The following is an 8,297-nucleotide window of genomic DNA, read 5'->3' as shown; positions in this document are numbered from 1 at the left end:
ACATCCCAAAAGGCCTGGAGTGTGGTCCAGGCCACCATTAAATGTGTGCACAGGACAGAGCACAGGTCTGCCATAGGAGCTCCACTGTCACTGTGCCCAAGGTTGGGGCATAGCTTCAGTCCTAGTGGGCTTTGATAGAACAAACGTGGACCTGACGTTTGAGCCGATTATTGGAGTTCCTGCATTGGGGGTGGGTCTAGGGGCGGCGCCAGCAGTAGCGGACTTTGAGGGTGCACACACTGGGTGGTGGGCAGCATCAGAGTCCAAATTCATGGCAGACAGCCCCTGGGGAGGAATACACAGCAGCTCCTTTCCCATCAGGAGCACTCCGGTCCCACCTACCTCATACCACAGCTGAGAACTTGATCTGGAGACTTCTACTCCAACAACCAGAGAGAAGACCCTGCCCCCGACAGGTCTGTGACAGCCACAGAGCAAAGAGGAGCCCTACCCAACATTCAGTGCAGGCTCTGGTCACAACACCAAACACACCCCCATCAAGGGGATAATGGCCAGCACACGCTGAGGAAAGACATGACTGGCATCCATACCAAAACAGCCTGTGCACCAAAAATGTTGGACTCACCCAGTCTACACAGGAATACTCCCACACAAAAACAGCCTTTCAAGATCACAGTTGATAACTGTTTCTCCTAAATTCATACAGTCAGAGAAATTTAACTAAAATGAAAAAGCAGAGAAACTACTCCCAATTAAAAGAACGAGAAATTCTCTGAAAGAACAAACAATGAAACAGACATCTCCAGTCTACCAGACCCCAAGTTCAAAAAGGATGTCATAAAAATACTAACTGAGTTAAGAAAGACTATCTGTAGAAATGCAGATCTCTGCAAAAGGAACTAGAAACTCTAAAGAGGAACCAATCAAAATTAGACAACTCAGTTGCTGAGATAAAAACTGAACTAAAGGCAACAAATAGCAGACTAAATAATGCAGAACAAATAAGTGATCTGCAAGATAGAATAATGGAAATCACCAAAGCAGATCAGCAGACAAATGAAACAAGGTTCCACTGTTTTACACAGGGAACTATATTCAATATCCTGTGATAAAACATAATATTATGTATTATATATATTATACACTTTACTGTATACCAGAAACTAACACAACATTGTAAATCAACTATACTTCAGTAAAAAAAGACAAATAAAATATGAAAACTACATACAAGACCTATAGGATAATATAAAGCATGGCAACCTATATGTAATAGGGATTCCAGAAGGAGAAGAAAGAGAAAGGGGGATTAAAAATGTATTTGAAAAAATTATGGCTTAAAACTTCTCAAACTTAAAGAAGGAAACACATATCCAGGTACAGGAAGGACAGAGGGTCTGACACAAGATGAACCCAAACAGACCCAACCAAGACATATCATAATTAAAATAGCAAAAGTTAAACATATAAAGAGAATTCTAAAGGTAGCAAGAGAAAAACAAACAGTCAGTTACAAGGGAACACCATAAGGCTATCATCTGATTTCTCTACAGAAACGTGGCAGGCCAGAAGTGAGTGGTATGATATATTCAAAGTCCTGAAAGGGAAAAACCTGCAACCTAGAAGAGTCTAGTCAGCAAGATTATCATTTAGAGTAGAGGGAGAAACTAAGAATGTCTTAGAAAAGCAAAAACTAAGAGAACACAGTAATACTAAACCTAACTTAAAAGAAGTATTGAAAGGTCTTCTCTAAATAAAAAAGAAGCATTATTCTAGAGAAAATGGAAAACACAATTGGAAAGGAAAATACATAAAAGGATTGAAGATTACTTAAATAAGCCAGTACATAGATTAAATTTTTTTTTAATTTGTGAAAGTGATTATAACTACAATGAACAGCAAAAGGATAAATATGAGATGTAAAATACAACTTCAAAATCACAAGATGTGAGAAAGGGGAGTAAGAAAATGTAGATTTATTAGAAAGTGTTTGGACTTATATGATCATAAATCTAAAGCAAGTAGACATAATTATGTGTTAACATACTTGAAAACCAGAGTAACCACACATCAAAAACATACAATAGAATTAAAAAACCAAAAAGAAAGGAACTAAAGCATAATGCAAAAGAAAACCATCAAACCACAAAAGGAAAAACAAAAAGAAGAAAGGCACTAAGAAGAACTACAAAATCAGCTGGAAAACAAGGTTTAAAGTGGCAATAAATACAAGTGAATCAATAATCACTTTAAAGGTCAATGGACTAAATGGTCCAATCAAAAGACACAGACTGGCAGATTGGATTAAAGAAAAAAGAACCTAGGGGGTGGTGGTGTGGTGGTGGGATAAACTGGGAGATTGGGATTGACATATATACACCAATATGTTTAAAATTGATAACTAATAAGAACCTGCTGTATAAAAAAATAAAATAAAATTCAAAAAAAAAAAAAAGAACCTACAGTATGCTTCCTACAAGAGACCCACTTTAGGGCAAAAGACACACATAGATTGAAAGTGAGGGGATGGAAAAAGATATTTCATAGAAATGGAAACAATAAGAAAGTGGGAGGGATCATTAAACATCTCACTCAAGACTTCCTGGACAAGATGGCAGAGGAGAAGGACCTTGAGCTCACCTCGTCTCATGAGCATACCAAAAAACTAACTACTGAACAGCCATCAATAAAAAAGACTGGAAACTACCAAAAAAGATAGTCTATTTTCAAAGACATAAGGAAGAAACCACACAAGATGGTAGGAGGGGCACACTCATGATATAATTAAATCCCATACCCGGCAGGTGGGGGACCCACAAACTGGAGAACAATTATATGGACGCAGTTCTCCCACAGGAGTGAGAATTCTGGGCCCCACACAGGCTCTCCACTTGGGGGTCTGGCATCAGGAGGAGGAGACACCAGAGCATGTGGCTTTGAAGGCCAGCAGGACTTGACTGCAGGAGGTTCACAGGACTGGAAGAAACAGAGACCCCACTCTTGGAGGGTGCATACAAGTTCTCGTGCACACCAGGACCCAGGGCAAAAGCAGGGACTTCATAGAAGCCTGGGCCGGATCTACCTGCTGGTCTTGAAGGGTCTACTGAGGAGGCAGGGCATGACTGTGGCTCACCTTGGGGACAAGGACACTGGTGGTGGAGGTACTGGGGGGTATGCATCAGTGTGAGCTCCCCTGGAGGCCAACATTTTTGCACCAAGACCTAGCCCCACCCAAGAGCCTATAGTCTCCAGTGCTGGAACACCTCAAGCCAAATAACCAACAGGGTGGGGACACCAACACATCCATCAGCAGCCAGGCTGACTAAAGGTTTCCTGAGCCCACAGCCACCTCTAGGCATACCTCTTGACATGGCCCTGCCCACCAGATGGCCAAGACCCAGCTCCACCCCTCATTGGGCAGGCACTGGCCTCTCCCATCAGGAAGCCTGCACACGCCTTTAGACCAGCCTCACCCACCAGGGGGTAGACACCAGAAGCAAGAAAACTACAGGCTCACAATCTGCAGAACTGAGTCTGAAAACACATACCAGAGACTACCCTGGGACCAGCTGGCCCCTGGCCCTTGGGTGATGAGAAGGGAGTGTACTGCTGGAACACATAGGACATCCCCTACAGAGGGTCACTTCTCCAAGGCCAGAAACATAACTAACCTTCCACATACATAAAAATACAAATAGAAATTTAGACAAAATGAGATGGCAGAGGAATATGTTCCAGACGAAGGAACATGATAAAACCCCAGAAGAACAATTAAGTGAAGTGGAGATAGACAATCAACCTGAGAAAGAGTTCAGAGTAATGATCTTAAAGATAACCCAAGAACTCATTAAAGAATGGATGCACAGAGCAAGAAGTTACAAGAATTTTTTAATGAAGAGTTAGAAAATATAAAGAACTAAACACAGTTGAAGAACAGAATAGCTGAAATTAAAAATACACTAGAAGGAATCAATAGCAGAATAAATGAGGCAGAAGAACCAATAAGCTGGAGGACAATATGGTGGAAATCACTGCCATGGAACAGAATAAAGAACAAAGACTGAAATGAAATGAGGAGAGTTTAAGAGACTGCTGGGACGAAATCAAATGAACCAACATTTGCATTATAGGAGTCCCAGAAAGAGAAGAGAGAGAGAAAAGGCCTCAGTAAATATTTGAAGAAATGATGGCTTAAAACTTCCCTAACATGGGAAAGGAAACAGTCACCCAAGTCCAGGAAGTGCGGACAGTCCCATACATGATTAACCCAAGGAGGAAAATGCTGAGACACATAGTAATCAAATTGAAAAAAATTAAGCATAATGAGAAAATATTAAAAGCAACAGGGAAAGGAAACAAATAACATACAGGGAAATCCCCATAAGGTTACTCCCATAAGGTTAACAATGGATTTTTCAGCAGAAACTCTACAGGGAGTACCTGTAGAGTTTAAACTCCCCAGAAGGGAGTACCACGATATATTTAAAGTGGTGAAAGGGAAAAAACTTACAACCAAGAATACTCTACCCGACAAGGCTCTCATTCAGATTTGATGAAGAAATCAAAAGCTTTACAGACAAGCAAAAGTTAAGAGAATTCAGGACCACCAAAACAGCTTTACAACAAATGATAAAGGAGCTTTTCCAAGCAGAAAAGAAAAGGCCACAGATAGAAACAAGAAAATTACAAAATGAGAAAGCTCACTGGTAAATGCAAACAACAACAACAAAAACCAGTAAAGGTAGGAAATCAACCACACACAAATATGATATCAAAACCAGTAATCATGAGAGGAGGAGAGTACAACTGCTAGATATTTGAAGTGTATTTGAAAGTAAGAGATCAGCAACTTAAAACAATGTTGTATATATATAGACTACTATATCAAAACCTCATGGTGGGGAGTTCCCTGGTGGCATAGTGGTTAGGATTCTGGGCTTTCACTGCCTTGGCCCAGGATCAATCTCTGGTCAGGGAACAGATCCCACAGGCTGCATGGCATGGTAAAACAAACAAACAGAAAACAAACAAACAATCTCCTTGTACCAAAACACAAAAATCTGTAATAGATATACAGGCAGAAAAGAAAAAGGAATCCAAACAACACTAGAGATAGTATTCAAATCACAAGAGAGGAGAACAAAAGTGGAAAGGAAGAAAAAAGACCTACAAAAACAAATCCAGAACACTTAATAAAATGGCAATAAGAACATACATATTGATAATTACCTTAAATGTAAACAGATTAAATGCTCCAACCAAAAGACATAGACTGGCTGAATGAATAAAAAAGCAAGACCCATATATAGACTGTCTACAAGAGACCCACATCAGATCTAGAGAAACATACAGACTGAAGGTGATGGGATGCAAAAAGGTATTCTATGCAAATGGAAATCAAAAGAAAGCTGGAGTAGCAATACTCATATAAGACAAAACAGACTTTAAAATAAAGACTATTACAGGAGACAAAGAAAAATACTACATAATGATCAAGGGATCAATCCAAGAAGAAGACATAAAAATTGTAAATATATATTCACCCAACATAGAAGAACCTCAATATGTAAGGCAAATGTTAACAGACATAAAAGGAGAAAATGACAGTAACACAATAGTGGGGGATTTTACCACCCCACTTACATCAATGGACAGTCATTCAGACAGACTATCAATAGGGAAACACAAGCCTCAAATGACACATTAGAGCAGAGGGACTTAACTGGTATTTTTAGACCATTCTGTCCAAAAGCAGAACACACATTCTTTTCAAGTGCACATGGAACATTCTGCAGGATAGATCACATGCTGGGCCACAAAGGAAGCTTTGGCACATTTAAGAAAACTGAAATCACGGACTTCCCTGGTGGCGCAGTGGTTGAGAGTCCGCCTGCTGATGCAGGGAAACGGGTTCATGCCCCGGTCCGGGAAGATCCCACATGCCGTGGAGCGGCTGGGCCTGTGAGCCATGGCCGCTGAGCCTGTGCGTCTGGGGCCTGTGCTCCGCAATGGGAGAAGCCACAACAGTGAGAGGCCTGCGTATAGCAAAAAAAAAAAAAAAAAGAAAGAAAACTGAAATCATATCAAGCACCTTTTCTGACCAGAATGCTATGAGATTAGAAATCAACTCAAAAAAAAAAATTTGCCAAAAAACCCACAAACACCTGGAGGCTAAACAATATGCTTCTAAACTACCACTGGATGACTAAAGAAATCAAAGAGGAAATCAAAAATACCTAGGGACAAATGAAAATGTAAACACAATTATCCAAAGCCTATAGAACACAGCAAAAGCTGTTCTAAGAGGAAAGTTTATAGTGATACAATCTTACCTCAGGAAACAAGAAAAATCTCAAATAAACAACCTAACCTTACACCTAAAGCAACTAGAGAAAGAAGAACAAATAAAATGCAAAGTTAGTAGAAAGAAAGAAATAGTAAAGATCAGACCAGAAATAGAGATGAAGAAAATAGAAAAGATCAATGAAACTAAAAAATGGTTCTTTGAAAAGATAAACAAAATTGAAAAACCTTTAGTCAGACTCATCAAGTAAAAAATGAAGAGGGCTCAAATCAATAAAATTAGAAATAAAAACGTAGAAGTGACAACCAAAACCACAGAAATACAAAGGACCATAAGAGACTACTATGAGCAACTATATGCCAATAAAATGGACAACCTAGAAGAAATGGACAACTCTTAGAATTAAACAATCCCCAAGGTGGAACCAGGAAGAAACAGAAAATATGAACAGATCAATTGCAGTACTGAAATTGAATCGGTAATATAAACACTCCCAAAAAACAAAAGTCCAGGACCAGATGGCTTCACAGGCAAATTCTATCAAACATTTAGAGAAGAGTTAACACCCATATTTCTGAAACTATTCCAAAAAAAATTGCAGAGGAAGGAACACTTCTAAACTCATTCGATGAGGCCACCATAACCCTGATATCAACACCATACAAAGATAACACACACAAACAAAAGAAGAAAATTATAAGCCAATATAACTGATGAACATAGATGCAAAAATCCCCAACAAAATACTATCAAACCAAATCAAACAATACATTAAAAAGACCACTCACCATGATCAAGTAGTATTTATCCTAGGGATGAAAGGATTTTTCAATATCTTCAAATCAGTCAGTGTGATACACCACATTTAAAAAACGGAAGAATAAAAACCATATGATCATCTCAATAGATGCAGAAAAAGCTTTTGACAAAATTTAATACCCATTTATACTAAAAACTCTCCAGAAAGTGGGCATAGAGGGAACCTACCTCAACATAGCAAAGGGCATATATGACAAACCCACAGCTATATTCATTCTCAATGGTGAAAAACAAATCATTTCCTCTTAGATCAGGAACAAGACAAGGATGTCCACTCTCACCACTATTATTCAACATAGTTTTGGAAGTCCTAGCCACAGCAATCAGACAAGAAGAAGAAATAAAAGGAATCCAAATTGGAAAAGAAGAAATAAAACCATTACTGTTTGTATATGACATGGTAATATACATAGAAAATCCTAAAGACACTACCAGAAAACTACTAGAGCTCATCAATGGATTTGGTAAAGTTTTAGGATACAAAATTAATACACAGGAATCTCTTGCATTTCTATTCATTAACAATGAAAAATCAGAAAGAGAAATTAAGAAACAATCCCATTTACCATCACACCAAAAAGAATAAAATACCTAGGAATAAACCTACTTAAGGAGGCAAAAGACTTGTACTCCAAAAACTATAAGAGGATGATGGAAGAAATGAAAGATGACACAAATGGAAGGATATACCATGTTCTTGGATTGGCAGAGTCAATATTGTCAAAATGACTATGCTATCCAAGACAATCTGCAGATCAAATGCAATCCAATCAAATTACCAATGGCATTTCTCACAAAACTAGAACAAAAAATCTTTTAATTTGAATGGAAACACAAAAGACCCCAAATAGCCAAAGCAATCTTAAGAAATAAAAATGGAGCTGGAGGAATCAGACTCTTTGACTTTAGACTATACAACAAAGCTACAGTAATCAAAACAGTATGGTACTTGCAAAAAACCAGAAATATAGATCAATGAAACAGTATAGAAACCACAGAAATAAATCCATACACCTATGGTCAATTAATCTATGACAAAGGAGGCAAGAATATGCATTGGAGAAAAGACAGTCTCTTCAATAAGCAATGCTGGGAAAACTGGACAGCTACATGTAAAAGAATGATATTAGAACATTCTCTAACACCATACACAAAAATAAACTCAAAATGGATTAAGGAACTAAATATAAGACTGGATACTATTAAATTCTTA

This window comes from Globicephala melas, chromosome 1 (genome assembly GCF_963455315.2).
Source record: "Globicephala melas chromosome 1, mGloMel1.2, whole genome shotgun sequence".
Classification (NCBI taxonomy): domain Eukaryota; kingdom Metazoa; phylum Chordata; class Mammalia; order Artiodactyla; family Delphinidae; genus Globicephala; species Globicephala melas.
This window is presented reverse-complemented; position numbering follows the sequence as displayed.